The sequence below is a fragment of the Typopeltis vanoorti genome, chromosome 18 (assembly GCF_054136105.1).
Source record: "Typopeltis vanoorti isolate ZY-2024b chromosome 18, IOZ_Tvanoo_1.0, whole genome shotgun sequence".
In the NCBI taxonomy this organism is placed as follows: domain Eukaryota; kingdom Metazoa; phylum Arthropoda; class Arachnida; order Uropygi; family Thelyphonidae; genus Typopeltis; species Typopeltis vanoorti.
Genome location: NC_143566.1, coordinates 8879984 through 8899789, shown reverse-complemented (window position 1 = coordinate 8899789; position 19806 = coordinate 8879984). Strand labels below are relative to the sequence as shown.

At 37.6% G+C, this 19806-nt stretch overlaps 1 protein-coding gene across 1 annotated transcript in view; it reads right to left on the bottom strand.

Moving 5' to 3' along the window:
- The window catches only part of TBC1D16 (TBC1 domain family member 16), a 419175-nt gene that overhangs the window by 332378 nt on the left and 66991 nt on the right, over positions 1 to 19806 (bottom strand). The window lies entirely within an intron of this gene.

Below are 19806 nucleotides of genomic sequence, written 5' to 3'. Positions count from 1 at the left end.
ACATTATATAATTTAAGAGAAATTCATAGTGTTTTCCAAAGTTTTGTCCAATTCTCGTCAAAAAAATCGTCTCGACTCCTTTCTTTGCTCTTAATATCTAAGGCCGAATGTCGTCCTCTAAGTAACCACAGATCAACATACTTTGAAGGATCAAAAAGTTTTAAAGGTGGTCCAACGAGTTTGATGATTAAAAGTGCTGAAACTGTTTTAGTCTTCAACGAAGCTCTTGTTGGGATGATAATTAAATTCATCTGCGAAAATCCGTGTTCACATTCACTTGATAAAATGGGAATGGTATTCAGAGCATGTACCAAACGCAACAGTTTTTCTGGGTATGTCATATCGAGAATGTATTCACGGAATCCACGAATCATTTCTCTTTCATTTAGCTGCTGTTCTGATTAAGAAATTTCTAATTTCCGCCTCTCCGAATGTTAGCTGAGCATCAATATCTTCAGGCCAATGTTTTTGGTCATGCAGGCAAGCCAAAAGTGCTAGCTCAACATCTTCGCTATCAAGCAACTTTTTTTTCAATTGACTCTTTCAATTTGGTATAAAATGTTTTTGGGCCAATAGGAGGATTATTTTTTGGAGCTTTTTCGTGAAGTAAAACTCCACGAAAGCGCAGATTGCATACAGCAGCTACAGCACATCTATAATAGGGTCCAAAATTCTGTCTTCTTTCTTCAAAAACTTGTACAAGTGCATTTATTTTTTGATTTGCCTTGTAAAGGTTCATGTCACTGTCTTGCTGGTCCAAACTTAATTCACACAATTCTTGAAGAGCATCACACATCAATCCTAGATCCAATAAAAAGTCTGTAGATGTTATTTTTCATCTTAAGCAATCATAAGTACATTTATCATTTTTATCTCTCCTAGGATCATGCATTGCATCGTCAAAATGAAGCACTAGAGATTTAAAATTATTCCACACAGCCAAAACTGAACGGAAACTAGATGACACCCATCGAGTACTTAAATTTCTCCCAATTTTCAGCAGCTCAACCTCTAGTGATTCTGCACATAAATGCAACTCTCTGTTGCTGTCATGGAGTCGCATAAATGAATTAAATATAATTTATCTTCAGTATTTTTTATTTTAGACATGATGTAAAATTAAACAAACAAATAAATGATTTGAATCTATTGATTCCTGAAATTTCCTTTACAGCATCACTTACTGATAATTCTAGTCTGTGATTAGCACAATGCCAAACTATAATAGAAGGAAATTATTCTGACAGCAATTTTTTTCACTCCACTTTTACACCCTAACATTACAGCAGCGCCATTGCATGCTAGAGAAACTAAATATTTTTTTTAAATAATCTTCTGTCATCCCATAATAGTTATGATAGTGGATCAACATACTTTATAAGGAATCAAATAGACTTTTTGCATTTACATTTTCAAGTTCGATCAAGTCCAAAAATAAATTTATCGGTGAATTAATTCCAACAGCTTCGATACAGCATCGAATATAGACTATGAGAGTGGTTTTATTGCTTATTGTTGTTGATTCATCAATTATCAATGAAATTATATTTTGGGATTGAACGATTTCTTTAAACACATTTTTTCTCATTTCTTCACTTACGTGATTCACAATATTAATACATGCATTTGTTGAATGAAGAATACGACACATTTCAATTCCATTCAGTTCTTGCAGATCAATTTCAATTTCAAAATTATGGAATAATTGATTTTTCTTTGGTACTTTATATGCAGTTCAAAAAATTTTTGCGGTTATTTCTTTTTCACAAGATAATGATTTAAAAAAAACCTTTTCAAGGGTCTTTTTTTCTGCTTCAGAAACAATTTTTAAAGCTGCTTTGTGTGTAGCAGATTCTCTGTGATCAAACATTTTTTTTCAAAGTGAGCTCATCTGTAGCTTCCTATCTTTGCCAGAATATGTAATCTCATTGTTGGCCCATTCTTTGGAAATTTTCATTCCCATCTTTGTTTCAATTCCAAGAGTTCTAACTTTTCTGCAAGGCGTACAGCCAAGTTTCTTTTTGCAAATATACATCCATTCAATTTTCGAGAAAAAATCATTTTTTTGATATAATGTCCAGAATTCAGCCAGTCATTTTCAGTTTGGCCTTGCTCCTCAAGATTAGCTTGAAATAATTCAAAAACATCAACTGGCACCATTATTTCCATATTTTTTGACATCGTGTCTGTTATTATTCTGGGATTTTTATTAATGGGACTGGTGGTTGAGAAGTAATTGGAAATCTTTTTCAAACTTGGGGTCAGACTTTTACACTAAAAAGTAAAAAAAAAAAATGCTAAAAGGATATGAAAATAATGACGTTAAATTTACGTCAATTCAATAAAGATATTTTTTAGATAAGTGTTTTACTGAAAATCTTTCGCATGTTGTCAATCACACAGCCATACAGCCACAAACATAAGGTGTGTACCACCTTAACCCAGTCCTGAAGATACTTTCAGGCGCAAACTTTGTTTGCTCACACTTGGATAAAGGATTAAACTAAATTTATTATACTCTAACCAAGTGGAAAATAAACTTTCAAAAACTTTCAACACAAACATAGATGCTAATGGCGTGTGCATGCGTGTTCCTAGGTGACGCCTGGTAACACGCATGCACACATGTTATGTACACACAAACATTATTTCAAAAATTATGTTCTAAAAAATTGAAAAAACTGTAAAAAAAATAGGTGCTGGAACGCTGTTCCAGTGTACACCAGAAAAAAAGAACTGCATGTAACGAGTCACATGTTTGCAGCCAGTATAAATTGCAGGAATATGACGCATCCAAGTCAGTGCAACTGTGTCTAGGTGAAATGGCTGCAAGATGGGAACTGAAAGAGGTTTGAAAGTGGCATTGTGATAGAATGTTGCAGGTCTTCTCCTGCGATGGCCCAAATTGTTGACAATTTGGGCCATTCCAGGTCAATAATCATCGATACCATCTGAAATGGAAGTGTAGGGAGTCAACTACAAGTACTACCTGCAGAGAACAATCCACCACATTCATCAAATATGACTGTAGGTACTACAAAGGATAACATGCAAATTTTGTTAGCTGACATGTCAAATGCAGAGTTCTGAGCATCGACTGGAACACAAATATAAACAAAAAACATTCAGTTTCAGGGCTCACAACATGGATTCCCATGGTAGGACAGTAATATGCAAGTTCACATTACCCAAACAAACATGCAGCATCATCTTCAATGATGCAAACAGTGTGTGCAGCAAGATGTGAAACCTTAGAGTGGTGTCATGGATCAGTGAATCACACTACACTCATTAACGAGCAGATGGATGGGTGTGGCAGATGACCGGTGAACGTCTCTTACAAGAGTGTTTAACTCAACTATGAAATTTGGAAGTGGCAGTGTGATAGCACGGTCCTGTTTTTCTTGGTTTGACCTCAGACCTCTGTGGTGTCACGAACATTGAACTCTGAGAGGCATCTAAACATTCTGGACAATGCAATGCTTCCTGCTTTGTGGCATTTCTAGAGAACTGACCATTGTCTCTTTCAGCAAAACAATGCACCGTGTCATAAGGCTGATGCTGTAACTGAGGGATTGCTGTATATTCAAATAAATATTGTGGATGTCACTACGTGGCTGGCTTCCACAGAGCCCTAATATCTCAACCCTACTGAACTGTGGGACGAACTGGAGTGTCAGGTGAGGTGAAGGTACATCTTCCCCCACAACAGTCCAGGACCTCATTAAATGCATAAAGAATGGTCCAACTGTGGAAGTATGTCCTCTAGGACTGCTGTAGTCAATGTAGTGAAAGGAGGCCCTACATATTATTAAGGTGGGCACCATGACTGTTTTTTATTCACACTATGATGTCTGTTGACTTTTATCCAAGTTTCTTTATCATTTATTTGAATATACAGCAATCCCTCGATTAATGCACCTAATGAGTTCTTTAAAACAAGCGCATTAATTGAAAACTCACTAATCGAATATAATAACCTATGGGAAAAAGTATAATTCATTCCACAGATTTCTTTTTTGACCCTTAATTTTTTATAAAAGAATTAGGGTATGTTCAAGGCCTAGTTAGAGGAAAACCATGAAGCTGAAAGACAATAAAACGTATTCGGAATATAAATTTATTATTCTGCTTCTTAACAAAGAATTGAGCTAACGTAGTTCGGCAGGCATTCTGTTTCTTTTTTTCATACAACTGACGGTATGGCCCTATTGCCTCTTCTACAAATTTTACTAGTTCTCTCTTCACCAGGGTCAGTCTCTAAGCATTGCTGCTTAAAAACTTCGATTGTACGTAAACTATTTTAGAATTCTTTCTGTGAAACCTCTTTTTGGGCTTGTCAGTGATTAAATTTTCTTCATATTCTTCAGAATCTTCCTGCTGTGCATCTAAATTTAGCAGGTTGGAATCATTCGACTTCTCAGAATGAGATTTAATTAACTTAGATTCATTTGAAAAGCCTCTAAAATCATTTGCACAATGTGAAAGAATGTGCTTCCAAATGGCTCGCAGATTGCTTAGCAGTAATTTCATTCGACTTTGTGACTTTATAACCAGGCTGAGATTTCTCTGATTTGGCTAGAAAAGTCTTAGAAGGCATTTGCTTCCAAAAAAAGTCCAGTTTCATTGACATTAAATATTTGCTGATTACAATAGTCCCCCTCTTACATAATTTTCTTCAAAATCTCTGGATATCTCCTTATCTGCACTTGCAGCTTCACCTGTGATTAGAACATTATGTAGGTTATTTCTCTTTTTGAAACGCTCAAATCACCCAGCACTAATGTGGAATTCTTCTTTTTTTCCATCATTGATAGCCCTTTCTTTCCAGGTTACAAAGAGACAATGCTTTTGATTTAACAAGGCCAGTGTTTAGCGGGATCCGTTTTTGGTTACAATCTTTGATCCATGTAAAAAGAAGTCTTTCTAATTCAATCATTATAATACTTTGATTTTCAGTGCATGCATGATGAACTTCAAGCAGCCTTACCTTTCTCTTTGTATTCAGCAGTTGATTCACCCATTTTTGTGTTCTTGTCCTATCTTTGCTCTGGACTCGCCTTGTTCATTTTTCTTTATTATTTCAAGTTTTTCTTTCAATCAGATTACTTTCTGAATCATTTTCACACTTCTGTTTTTCGCTCACTAATTCTTTTACTCATGATTAAAGGTTAGGAAAATAATTTAAAATAAAAAAGTATGGAAAACAATTGCATGAGATATGATCAGCAAAATGCTATGTAAAGCAGATGACATATATTTTGGCGATAAATTTGGAACATAGTGTACATGGAAATAGTGTAGTATGCCATTAAAAAATAACTTGGTAAAATATTTCAAATCGGTAGCTAAATTATTTTATCCTGGCGAGTGATTTTTTAAAATAGTTATCCATAAAAAATGTATAGATCAAAAATTTTTAAAATCTGTAACATTTATTTTTAAGATGTATATAGGCACAATAATCGGGGGCGCATTAATCAAGGCATTGCTGTATTTAAATATTTATATCTTATTTTTATTTTTTATTTTTTCATTAATCATTCATTTGTGCTGAGTGGTAAGAGAAACAGATTTGTTTCTGAATAATTTAATTTTTGTTACTAAGGAAAACAGAAGAACAAGAATATAATTTCAATTTTATCTTTTAAACAAAGACTGCTAGCTCACTCAAATAAATGAAATATACTTTAATAACAACAGAAATTAACTGTACAAAAACTAATAAAAATAACACATAAACTAAAATAAAGAGACAAATGGCTTCATTTCTGTTATGCAAAATTATATAAATCCAGTGGATATTAAATCCAGCATTATTTCAAAGCCGAATGAAGGAACTATAAAAGTTTTGTACAAAACTTTTAAAGTTTCTGCATTCAGCTTAGAAATAATGCTGGATTTAATATCCACTTGATTTATATAATTTTGCATCACCAAAATGAAGCCTTTTGGCTCTTTATTTTATTAAATACTTTATGCACCAACTGAGAGTTTGCTTACGAAAAATACACCTCTCCAACACATTGAGTTCCTTAGTACTGAACAAGAGTTTTTGCTCTCTTAAGGTTTCTAGCTTTTCTGGGTCTAGTTTCTGCTGGGGAAGGGGTTTAAGATTTTGGGCAGTTTGCCTTAAGAGAGCAATTTGAGTCTCCGGGGAAGATGTTTTCCAACATGGCTCATGTGGGGCCTTGTCGGTGGATGCTTTTCCATGGAATATGAGCAGTTCTGCTCAGTGGTAGGGTGAGCCTGTCACTGAATGGAACTACAGCTGAGTTGGACAATCTTTTGGTCACTCGTTGGGTTTAGGTGGTCTGGGGATCACCTAATTTTTAGAGAGGGTGTTACTTAAATAGTTGCCTGGTCTCTGAGGAGAACCAATCAGTTTGAAACAGCTGTCAGGCCATTTAAACCTTATCAAAAGGGATCAACAGAAGGCGAATATTATTATTATTATTATTTCAGGCAACTCCAAGGAGTTGACAGACTCATCGAGGGAGGCCCTAACATCATGTCAAGAACAACTATTCTACATTCACACAGTATCTATCATACCTCGCCTTGAATTCATTCACGGTCATAGCACCCACAACAGACTCTGGCAGCTTATTCTACTCATTCACCACTCTCCAAGTAATAAAACCTAGCTCTAACCTGCTAACCACATTCTTGCCCAGCTTCCATGTATGACCCTAGTCCTCCCACCACTAGTCCTATTCTCAAAATATATGGACACTTGGGCAGCGATTATGTCTCCTATAAGGTCTGTGCTAGGGCAACTCGTAAATGCCGTCAAGTGTATTCTCATAAGCTCTCTGGCCAAATTTCATACGAAACTTTTATATTTTTTGCATTCAGCTTCGAAATAATGCTGGATTTAATATCCACTCAATTTATATAATAATACATAAACTCTTCTTCTTTTTCATAGCATTTAATCCCACTTGATACAGGATCCACTATGATGATGTAACTGTGGGATACACCAACTGGCTTGTTGTAGTGTTGGGGGCAGAGGACAATATTTATATCTGTAGATGCATGTGTTCATGAGCCAGTTTGCCTGTTTTGAGGGATGAAAAAGCTCGAGTTTTTGAGTGAAAAAACCCTCTACCTCCATATGAGACCGATTAACTCACCTTATATCATGGATGGAAATCAAACCCATCCATGATATATGGTGAGAAAGACCCTAGGTGTTTCTAACCAAAGGGCTTCGTCTATACCAACTGAGCTACATAAACTGAAATAACTATATAGCGATCCATCACCAAAAAATTCATTGACCAATTATATTTCTTTGACTGAGTATATTTTAAAATAACTCACTGCAGACTGCTAGCTTGCTTTCCCAAAATTCAAACTGCTGACTGATATAAATAACAAAAGAAAGATTCTCTCTCCCATACACATCTATCTCACAATATCAATATTCTGAATAATGCGTACACATTCAGATGGCTAGGTTGCTTTGTCATTGAATTCAAACTGATTGACAAAATATGAAAGAAAGATTCTCTCTCTTCCCAAATACACCATTATGACTATAATGATATGAGGGTGGTCTGAAAAGTTCTCGGCCCTGACTGTAGATGGCAACATTATTGGCAAGATTTTTTTTCCTCAGGTGGTACATCTGTCATAAGCATTCATGTGAAATTTGCAAATCATTCTATCAAGTAGTTTGTTTTATACAGCTGTCTGAAGCAAAAGTGTTGTCTGTATTCCTTGAAACAGATAAAATTGAGTATTGTGCAGTCATAAAATTCTTTTTAAAAGAAAGTTTAACGCCAAAAGAAATTCATTTGAATTTCATAAAAGTTTATTGGCACTCTTCTCCTTCATTTTTGAAAGTTAACAATGGGCTGCCGAGTTTAAACATGGCCGTACCAGCCTTGAAGATGATCCATGTGAAGGACATCCAAAAAGTGTTCATGTTGGAGGCTTAATGGATATTTTTACAACACTTACAAAGAATTAAAATACTCTTTAATGCTTCCTATATTTCGTCCTAGTCACTAGGACATCTACAGGGATTACAAAAAAAATTACTGTAACATATGCACAAATAACAAACAATACTAAGCCCAACCACGTGGGTAACACTAAAGTCCTATCTAGGTAGAGCGCCCTCTAAGGGCAGTAGTAGGTGGCCTGGAATGTAAGATGGGAACTCTGGTGATGAATGTTTCCCAAATCTTCGGAAGCTTAATGCACCCATATTTATTGAGATTTGGTTGGTTTTTGAGCGCTGCTGCTGCTTCTAAGAAAAGTCTCTCTTTCTTGAATTTGCTGTGGTGGAGCATGGTGGTTTTCTTCCATGATACTCTGTGGGTGGTGTCCAAGACATGGTCAGCCAAGCCTGAATGGCCATAGTTGTGTTTGAAGATGTAAGACTTGTGTTCCTCTAGACGGATGGATGCTGATCTGCCTGTCTGTCCAAAGTACGCCAGCTTACAGGAACAGGGTACTTTGTAAACTCCAGGCAGAGAGAGAGGAGGGAGCTGATCTTTCGTAGAACGGATAAGGGTAGCCAGTTTGCGGTGGGGCTTGTATGCTGTGTGTAGATTGTATTGTTTTAGTATCTTGGCTATTTTTTCAGATGTGCCACGGATGTAGGGTATGGTGATGGCATTTTTAAAATCTTGTTGACGAGAAGGAAGGGGAATGGGGGAGGAGTTGATTATTTTTTTGATACTGTGATCGCTGTAGCCATTGGAGAGGAAAGTGCTGTGTATGTGGTTAAGCTCATTAGTGAGGGCGGTTCCACTGGAACAAAGATTGTGGGCTCTCTTGGTAAGAGTTTTAATAATGCCATATTGTTGAGAGGGGTGGTGGTGGGAGAGTTTGTGAATATATCTGCCTGTGTGTGTGGGTTTTCTGTATACGGTGAAGGTAAGTGTATCATTAGGCAGGCGTGTGACCAAGGTGTCTAGGAAGGGTAAACAATTGTTCTTTTCCTTTTCCATAGTGAACTGGATTCTTGGATGTAGACTATTGAGATGACTGAGGAAGGAGTCTAACGTGTCTGGGCCATGAGGCCAAATAGAGAACACATCATCTACATATCTTAGCCAGATAGAAGGTTTGAGTGGGGCTGAGTCTATGGCTCGTTTTTCGAAATCTTCCATATAGAAATTGGCAAGGAGGGGTGAGAGGGGGGGAACCCATGGCAGTTCCTTCTATCTGCTTGTAGATTTTGTTGTTCCAAGAGAAATATCCAGAGTTAATGGCAAAGGAAAAGAGATCTAAGATGTCAGAGGGAAAAACCTTTTCTAAGAAAGATAAGGTGTCAATTAAGGGAATATTGGTAAACAAAGAGGAGATATCAAAGCTTACCAATATGTCTGTCTTCTTCAAGGTTAAATTTTCTGTGAGGGCTTTAAAGTGGGTAGAGTTTTTTATATAGGAAGGGGACCTTCCGGTGAGGGGGATCAGAGAGTTGGCCAGCTGTTTAGATAGTCTATAGCAAGGTGCATTGGTAGCATCTACTATAGGCCTGAGTGGGGAGTTGGGTTTGTGGATTTTTGGTAAACCGTATATTCGGGGGGGACGGGAGCGGAAAGGTTTAAGTTTTTTCGTGTCATCTGGGGGCCAGGAAGATACTTTTTTGAGTAAAATTTTTTTTTTAAGTTTCTTAACTTGTGTTTTTGTGGGGTCGTGTTCTAGCGGGATGTAGGTAGCATGATCGCGGAGGATAATGTTCATTTTACGCTTATATTCGCTGGTATTAAGAACGACTGTGGCATTACCCTTATCCGCTCTGGTGATGACGATGAGGGTAATGCCACAGTCGTTCTTAATACCAGCGAATATAAGCGTAAAATGAACATTATCCTCCGCGATCGCGCTACCTACATCCCGCTAGGACACGACCCCACAAAAACACAAGTTAAGAAACTTAAAATTTTACTTAAAAAGTATCTTCCTGGCCCCCAGATGACACGAAAAAACTTAAACCTTTCCGCTCCCGTCCCCCCCGAATATACAGTTTACCAAAAATCCACAAACCCAACCCCCCACTCAGGCCTATAGCAGATGCTACCAATGCACCTTGCTATAGACTATCTAAACAGCTGGCCAACTCTCTGATCCCCCTCACCGGAAGGTCCCCTTCCTATATAAAAAACTCTACCCACTTTAAAGCCCTCACAGAAAATTTAACCTTGAAGAAGACAGACATATTGGTAAGCTTTGATATTTCCTCTTTGTTTACCAATATTCCCTTAATTGACACCTTATCTCTCTTAGAAAAGGTTTTTCCCTCTGACATCTTAGATCTCTTTTCCTTTGCCATTAACTCTGGATATTTCTCTTGGAACAACAAAATCTACAAGCAGATAGAAGGAACTGCCATGGGTTCCCCGCTCTCACCCCCCCCTTGCCAATTTCTATATGGAAGATTTCGAAAAACGAGCCATAGACTCAGCCCCACTCAAACCTTCTATCTGGCTAAGATATGTAGATGATGTGTTCTCTATTTGGCCTCATGGCCCAGACACGTTAGACTCCTTCCTCAGTCATCTCAATAGTCTACATCCAAGAATCCAGTTCACTATGGAAAAGGAAAAGAACAATTGTTTACCCTTCCTAGACACCTTGGTCACACGCCTGCCTAATGATACACTTACCTTCACCGTATACAGAAAACCCACACACACAGGCAGATACATTCACAAACTCTCCCACCACCACCCCTCTCAACAATATGGCATTATTAAAACTCTTACCAAGAGAGCCCACAATCTTTGTTCCAGTGGAACCGCCCTCACTAATGAGCTTAACCACATACACAGCACTTTCCTCTCCAATGGCTACAGCGATCACAGTATCAAAAAAATAATCAACTCCTCCCCCATTCCCCTTCCTTCTCGTCAACAAGATTTTAAAAATGCCATCACCATACCCTACATCCGTGGCACATCTGAAAAAATAGCCAAGATACTAAAACAATACAATCTACACACAGCATACAAGCCTCATCGCAAACTGGCTACCCTTATCCGTTCTACGAAAGATCAGCTCCCTCCTCTCTCTCTGCCTGGAGTTTACAAAGTACCCTGTTCCTGTAAGCTGGTGTACTTTGGACAGACAGGCAGATCAGCATCCATCCGTCTAGAGGAACACAAGTCTTACATCTTCAAACACAACTATGGCCATTCAGGCTTGGCTGACCATGTTTTGGACACCACCCACAGAGTATCATGGAAGAAAACCACCATGCTCCACCACAGCAAATTCAAGAAAGAGAGACTTTTCTTAGAAGCAGCAGCAGCGCTCAAAAACCAACCAAATCTCAATAAATATGGGTGCATTAAGCTTCCGAAGATTTGGGAAACACTCATCACCAGAGTTCCCACTTTACATTCCAGGCCACCTACTACTGCCCTTAGAGGGCGCTCTACCTAGATAGGACTTTAGTGTCACCCACGTGGTTGGGCTTAGTATTGTTTGTTATTTATGCATATGTTACAGTAATTTTTTTGTAATCCCCGTAGATGTCCTAGTGACTAGGACGAAATATAGGAAGCATTAAAGTCTATTTTAATTCTTTTTAAGTGTTGTAAAAATATCCATTAAGCCTCCAACATGATGTCCTCACAGCACTTAAGCCTCTACACACGTATCCAAAAAGTGTAACAACACCAGAAATCATTGATCAAGTGCATGATATGGTATTGAATGACCAGCGAGTCAAAGTGCTTGAAATTGCAGAGACTATAGGCATTTCAAAAGAATGTGTAGGATATATTTTCACGAAGAATTGCAAATGAAAAAGCTTTGCACAAGATGGGTGCCGTGCTTATTCACAGCAGATCAAAAACGCATGCGAATGAAAATCTCTGAACAGTGCTTGGAGCATTTTAACAAGAATAAAACTGATTTTGTGCATAAATTTATTACTATGGATGAGACCTGGATTCACCATTACACACCAGAATTCAAACAGCATTCAAAAACAGTGGACAGAAGCTGGTGGTTCAGTGATAAAAAAGACAAAGTCAGTTCCATCAGCAGAAAAGGTCATGGCATCGGTGTTTTGGGATGCTAATGGCATTTTATTTATTAATTATCTTGAAAAGGGTAAAACAATAAATAGGGAAAATTATTCCAGTCTTTTAACCAGACTAAATGAAAAAATTCATGAGAAAAGACTCGGTTTGCAGAAGAAAAAAATCACCTTTCATCAGGACAATGCACCTGCCCACAAAGGTTTTTCACAATGGGAAAAATAAGGGATCTGCACTATGAGTTGGTGGAACATCCATCCTATTCCCCAGATTTGTCTCCCTCCGACTTCCATCTCTTCCCAAAACTAAAACTCTTCATCAGTCAGCATTTTTATTCAAATCACAGAGGTGATTGCATTTGTAGAGGGGTTTGCATATCTTACTGAGAACAACTACAGGGATGGGATAATGGTGCTGGAGCATCGCTAGAATAAATGTATTAGTCTTAAGGAAGATTATGTTGCAAACTAAAAATAATTTTGAAATTATAGATTCGTTTTCTTTATTACAGAATTCCCATGTTAGACGACAATATTAAAAATGCACAAACTTAAAAACAGAAACCACAAATGAAGCGAGTGACACAGAAGAAAAATGAAAATTTAAAAGAGAAATTCTCAAAAAAAAGAAAAATAATGGATTAGAAAAAGAGGACTATGACACCACAACAAAGAAATAGAAAATATAATATAATAAAAACAAAAAAAAGCACAGTTACCAGAAATCGCTAAACCCCAAAACAATAGAAGCAGAAATAGAGTATAAAAGAAACAGTACAAATGCAAAACAAGAAGTAAGGAAAAAACATAGAGAGATGGAACAATTTCCTAACAGAACTAGAAAATGATATTTTAAAGCCACAACCCAAAACCTATAAAGTAATAAAATACATGAATACAGAAATAAATGAAATGATAAAAAAAATCAAACAATAGATTTAGAAAAATGGGTGACCTATTACCAAAATCTCTGGACAGATGAGAACAATGAAATAAAATTTTATAAACAAAGAATGACCTTACAAAAAATATCACAATGTTAGAACTGAAGAACTGAAACACCAGGAGAAAACATTTTAAATATAGAACTATACAAAAATGCAGGTGAAAAATTTAATGAAAGATTTCTGAAATTTTTTAATATGGTTTGGATGTCTTGAAAAACTACTAACTCTTTGAAAAAAAGTACTGGTTATCCCAATCTATAAAAAAGGAAATAAAAATGATTGTAATAACTATAGGGAAATTATGCAGAAAGTTAATTTTTTATTTGGTTAGACTATAATAAATTTAGTTTAATCTTTTATCCAAGTGCGAGCAAACAAAGTTTGCGCCTGAAAGTATCTTCAGGACTGGGGTAAGGTGGTACAACAACATCTTTCTCTAAACCCAGAGTAATTTAATAAAAAGGTGGCACACAGTTTGGCAACTCCTATAGGTAAAGATGACCTTGCTAATGCTTCTGCCTGGTATCATCACTTGGGTCTGGCTCCCACTGAAAAGACCTCAATAAAGGTCGAAACTAGTCTGGGTAGTGGCCCTTCCCTTAATGCATAACATTATACATATCTGCAAGGAGATGTGTTTTGCAATATGGGAGATACTGAGATAGGAGTGATGTTATCTTGCTCCACCTTTGCAACAAGTTGCCTGGTGCTGTACCACCTTACCCCCAATCCTGAGGATACTTTCAGGTGCAAACTTTGTTTGCTCACACTTGGATAAAGGATTAAACTAAATTTATTATAGTCTAACCAAGTGAAAAATAAACTTTCAACATCTTTCTATAATAATAAATTTAGTTTAATCCTATATCTAAGTGTGAGCAAACAAAGTTTGCACCTGAAAGTATATTCAGGACTGGGGCAAGGTGGTACAACACCGGGCAACTCGTTGCAAAGGTGGAGCAAGCTAACATTACTCCTATCTCAGTATCTCCCATAATGCAAAACACTTCTCCTTGTGGATATGTATAATGTTATGCATTAAAGGGAAGGGCCACTACCCAGACTAGTTTCGACCTTTATTGAGGTCTCTTCAGTGAGAGCCAGGCCCAAGTGGAGATACCAGCAGAAGGCAGAACGATACTGTTTTGATGGGTGAAGCATAAATGCTTTTCATATTCCCCTCCATCTGAAAAGGAAAGTTCTTTGGGTGGAGAATTATTGAGCTTTAAGCTCGACCTGAAAGGGCAGTGAGATTAACTGTGTTTGTTCAGCTGAGCATAGAATTGATTTGGGTCTCTTGTATTTGCAGAAATCTGCTTCATTATAGTCTGGAGCTTGCTTGATCAGTGGGTTCGGATGATTAATTGTCTTGATGAAGAACTTTTCAGCTAGGTCATGAAGGAGAGATGTGATGTAGGGAATGTTGACGTCTCTGTGAATTTGGGAGTTTCTGATAAACCACGGAGCATCCAAACTCATTCTCAGACATTTGTTTTGTATTCTCTGCAGCTTTTGAATATTTTTCGAAGTATGACTCCACGTAGGAGATGAGTAAGTTATGACTGGGTATATTACCATCTCGTATATGAGCAGTTTGTTCTGAGTATCGAATTTACTTTTTCTGTTGATCATGGGGTAGAGCTGCACTATTACTTTGGATGTCTTTGAACTTATGTGTTCTATATGATTGGTGAATTGTATCCAGAATTACTCTGAGATATTTGACTGTATTCTGCCATGGGATTTTTTACACCTAGTAAATGTATATCTTCCTTGATTTGAGGCTTTTTTCTAGTGAACAGTATGGCTGAGCTCTTCTGTGGATTGGATTGGATTCTCTAGTCCATCAACCATTTTTCTAATGTGTGAATACTGTTTTGGAGTTTCTTGATAGCTAGTTTGGGGCTGATAGATCTTGCTAATAATGCAGTGTCATCAGTATATAATGCAGTGATTGTTGAGCTTGGGCTTTGAGGGATATCAGCAATATAGATAGAAAACAGCAAGGGGACCAAGAGTGAGCCCTGCAGCACTCCCGCCAGAACCTTGCGTCTGGTTGATACAGTTTCATTTAAATTGACTTGCATGTATCTGTCTCTGAGATAAGAGTGAATTATTTTAACTAGATTAGTAGGCATATTGAATGTGATGAGCTTGTAGAGAAGACCCTGATGCCACACCTTATCAAAAGCCTTTGCAGCATCTAAAAAGACTGCAGCTGTATGAAGGTTCCGGTTGAAGCCTTCGGAGATGTATTCGATCAGCCTGTGGATCTGCTGAACAGTGGAGTGGTTTTTTCTGAATCCAAATTGCTCATTTAGGATTATACGTAGTTGGTCCGTTTGTGATTGAAGCCTAGTAAGGACTACTTTTTCTGTAATCTTTCCAAGGTTAGACAGAAGACTGATAGGTCTGTAGCTTTCAGGGAGTTGGGCGTTTTTTCCCATCTTTTTGATTGGTATGACACCTGCTATTTTCCATGTTAAAGGGAAATACTGGAGTCTGAGGACGGCATTAATTATGTTGACTAGATGTACAATGGCTTTTCTGGGGAGTAGTTTAATTATTTTGTTTGTAATTCCATCTGAACCTGGAGCTTTATTGCTGTTCAGGTAGGTTATAATGTTTATAACTTCTGTTGGAGAAGTGGGTGTGAGAGGTTCTAGGTCATCTTTTTGTTGTGTTATGGCCTGCCTAACTCGGCGGTGAATCTTATAGATGAGATTGATGTTCAAATTTTCATATGAGGGGTTGCATTGAGTTTCCAAGCTGTCAGCCAGAGCCTCTGCCTTTTCTTTGTCAGTATGAGCTATTCCTTTCATGGTTTGAATTGGGGGTAAAAGTTGTCTTTTACTCAGGAAAGCTCTCAGAAACTTTTGCGGAAGGTTCTCAGAAACTTCCACATGGAGTTGTCTTCTGGGTTTAATTTTGTTAGCTTAGATTCCCATTCTTGGTTTTGATGTTTTTGGAGGGCTTTACACACTTGTCTGTTTAATTTATTCAAATTTGCTTTATCTTGAGGGGCTCTTGTGTTATGATACCTCTTTCTGGTTTTGTTTTTCAGTCTAATTAAATCCATGATTTCCTTGGGGATCCGACCACTAGCGTGAAAGACTATAGTTTGGGTAATTGACTTTATTGCATTTTTGATTTGACTGGCAAAGTTGTTTGCAGCCATTTCTGTCTCCTCTTTAGTGTGAATAGTAGGGACTGGGCCAATGTGATCAGGGAGGATTCTGGAGAGTTTGCCCCAAGATATAAAAGAGTGGGGAGGGGAGAATTGTTCTTGTGTACCAAGTTGAAGCAGAATAGGGTTGTGATCGAACGAAAGTTCATTTAATGTTTCCAGTTGATATTGGTATCTGATGTTTTTGAGAACGACTATGTCAAGTACATCTGAACTTCCAGTTGAGCTGTGATGGGTGGGCTCTGTGGGTCCAGTTACAACAATAGAATGTTGCGTTGAGTAATGGTTTAGAGTTCGACCTTTGTTGTTGATTGTGGAGATATGCCAGGCTGTATGTTTGGCATTAAAGTCACCAGCCATGATGATGGAGTCTGTGAAGCCAAGAATGGAGTCCAGCAATGAAAGATACCAGCAACAAAATGCTGGGTGAATTATATACAGCATAGATTTCGATATTGCCAGCATAGTTGGTATGAACTTCGATGCCTGTTACCTCTAGATTCTTGGTTTGGGGATTGGTCAGAACATTGTGGCTTAGGTAGTTTTTAATGTATATAGCTGTTCCTCCTGCGCTGCTGGTGAGTCTATCTGTTTTGTACACAGTATAGTTCCGTAATTTGGGATTATTAGCTGGTCTGAGATGTGTTTCATTTACCAGTATTATGTCAGGATTATGCCTGTGAAAGAACTCTTGTAGTTCTAGAATTTTGTTATTGAGTCCGTTTGCATTCCATGCAGTGATCATGAGAGAGTTGGGATGGAATTTTCTTTTATTCGTTGCTGAGGGCTGTCAGAATTGAGTGGGTACCTTGTAGGAATCTTTTCGTAGAGGATGGCGAAGGATTCGTCATACTGAATTCTTGTAACATGGTAGCTAGTGAGGCAGTTAGTACTGATATTAGATTTGAGCCTATATGGTCATGAGATGGAGTAGCCTTTGTTCATGCTGCCTCTGCATAAGTTTTAGGCATTTGTTTCCATTCTTGAGTTTGTCGAGCTGGAGATAGTTTGGACTGGGGTGTGACTAGCACGGCTGTGTTGAGCATCGCTGAAATGTGTTGGAAGGGTAGTTTTTCCTAATCCTCGGTTATTTGGGTGTGTAATGCATCCCTTGTAGTTTGCGGGGTGAGGTCCTCCACAATTGGTGCATTTAGCTGGAATGGATCTTGGTTTTGTATACATGACGGTCTGGTGGCCCTCACCACATTTTAAACACCTGTAATTTGCCTTGCAAAGTTTTTGGGCATGGCCAAACCTTTGGCACCTAAGGCACTGCCCAGCTGTCGACTTCTTCCTTAGTGGTTCAGTAGAAATTCTGAAGCCACATATCGCTGTCAGGTCATCTCTACATATAGGAGTTGCCAAACGTGTGCCACCGTTTTATTAAATTATTACAACACCGGGCAACTCGTTGCAAAGGTGGAGCAAGAAAACATCACTCCTATCTCAGTATTGTTTTGCATTACGGGAGATACTGAGATATGAGTGATGTCAGCTTGCTCCACCTTTGCAACGAGTTGCCCAGTGTAGTATCACCTTGCCCCAGTCCTGAAGATACTTTCAGGCACAAACTTTGTTTGCTCACACTTGGATAAAGGATTAAACTAAATTTATTATAGTCTAACCAAGTGAAAAATAAACTTTCAACATCTTTCTCTAAATCCAGAGTAATTTCATAAAAAGGTGGCACACCGTTTGACAACTACTATAGATAGAGATGACCTTGCTAATGCTTCTGCCTGGTATCTCCACTTGGGCCTGGCTCCCACTGAAGAGACCTCAATAAAAGTCGAAACTAGTCTGGGTAGTGGCCCTTCCCTTAATGCATAACATTATACATATCTGAAAGGAGCTGTGTCTTGCATTATGGAAGATACTGAAATAGGAGTGATGTTAGCTTGCTCCAGCTTTGCAACGAGTTGCCTGGTGTTGTACCACCTTACCCCAGTTCTGAAGATACTTTCAGGTGCAAACTTTGTTTGTTCACACTTGGATAAAGGATTAAACTAAATTTATTATAGGGGAATTAGTCTGCTAAATACGGGATATAAAATATATGCAGGAATATTAAAAGAGAAGCTAAACAGTATTATAGAGGACAAACTACTAGAAGAACAAAACGGTTCTGAAAAGTCTGATCCTGAATAGATCCAATTTGAACTCTACAATTATTAATAGAAAAGCAAAGAGAATTTCAAAAAGAAATTCACATGGCCTTTATTTATTACGAAAAAGCCTTTGACAAAATAAGTAAATAAAAATCATTAACCTATTTAAATATACCAAACCAACTTTTACAATCCATTCAAGAAATATATACAGGAAATAAAATAGCAGTTAAATTAGAACACATGTCAGAATGGAAAAATATATCAAGAGGAGTACAAGGATGTACTCTCTCATATCTGCTTTTCAATATATACAGGGTGTTCGGGATAAATTTGACAGTTTCGTAAGGAAAAAGAAAATCTTCTTTGTATCTATTAAATTTAATGAATTGACAAAAAAACATTACAGGCAGAGTTAATTACAATACTATCAACAAGATTTACTCAAAATAACCACCATTAGCATCGATCACAGCTTCAATTCTGCTTCGGAACCTCGAACAAGCTGATGCTACAGTCTCCCTGGGAAGGGCCGCAAAAACTGTTTTAATTTTATCCATTAACTGGGCTTTTGTATTACTAGAAGTGCGATTGGTGTCTTTTTCAACTGCGCCCCATACAAAATAATCCATGGGGTTAAGGTCTGGGGAGTTTGGAGGCCAAACATTTGGACTGGTGAAGTCGTAGAAATTTTCAGACAACCATTTTTGACTTTTCCCAGAGGTGTGGCAAGGGGCCAAATCCTGCTGCCATACATACGGCCTACCATTGGCCACCCTTGTTATCCAGGGCTTGACTACAGTTAGCAACTCCACGAACAAAGCCCGAATTCCAATGCCAGGGTTCTTCAACACCTGTTCCTGCAGATTTGCGAGGAATTCTGCTGTACGAACGCAATCAGATCGTCTGCTAGGGATCTTTCTTCTTGCTACATCCTCGTAGTCACCATTGCAAGTCTCTAGTTCATTCCTGATTGTTTTTACTGTATTCAGGGAGCATTGGGCAGCAGTCGTAATATCCTTATTTTGATGGCGGGCACGAATCATCATGATACAAGTTATTCTCTTCCATGATTCAGGTGGGTTCCAGCTATCCATCCTTTCTGACATCTTGTATATGAATGAAGAAGGGTCCAAACTTTTAAATGAAGAGAAGTGTGTGTTAATACATGTAACTTACGGAAAAATATAATTAATTATAAATATGTCAAATTTATCCCGAACACCCTGTATATATAAATAAAATTATAACAATCTTTGGTATACAAATAACCCCACAAATGAAGATCGATACACTACTATTTGAAGATGATCAAATATTATTCGCTACATCACAATATGATTTACAAAGATCATTAAAATTATTAAATAATACCTCAAAACAATATAATATGACAATATCTAAAGAAAAAACAAAAATAATGGCATTCAAAGAAGAAAACCCAATAAGAAGTAAAACAGTGATAGATAATAAAATATTAGAACAAGTAAATACTTTCAAATACTTGCGATGTGATTTATCATAAGAAGAAGAAAAAGACATACACACTAAAAT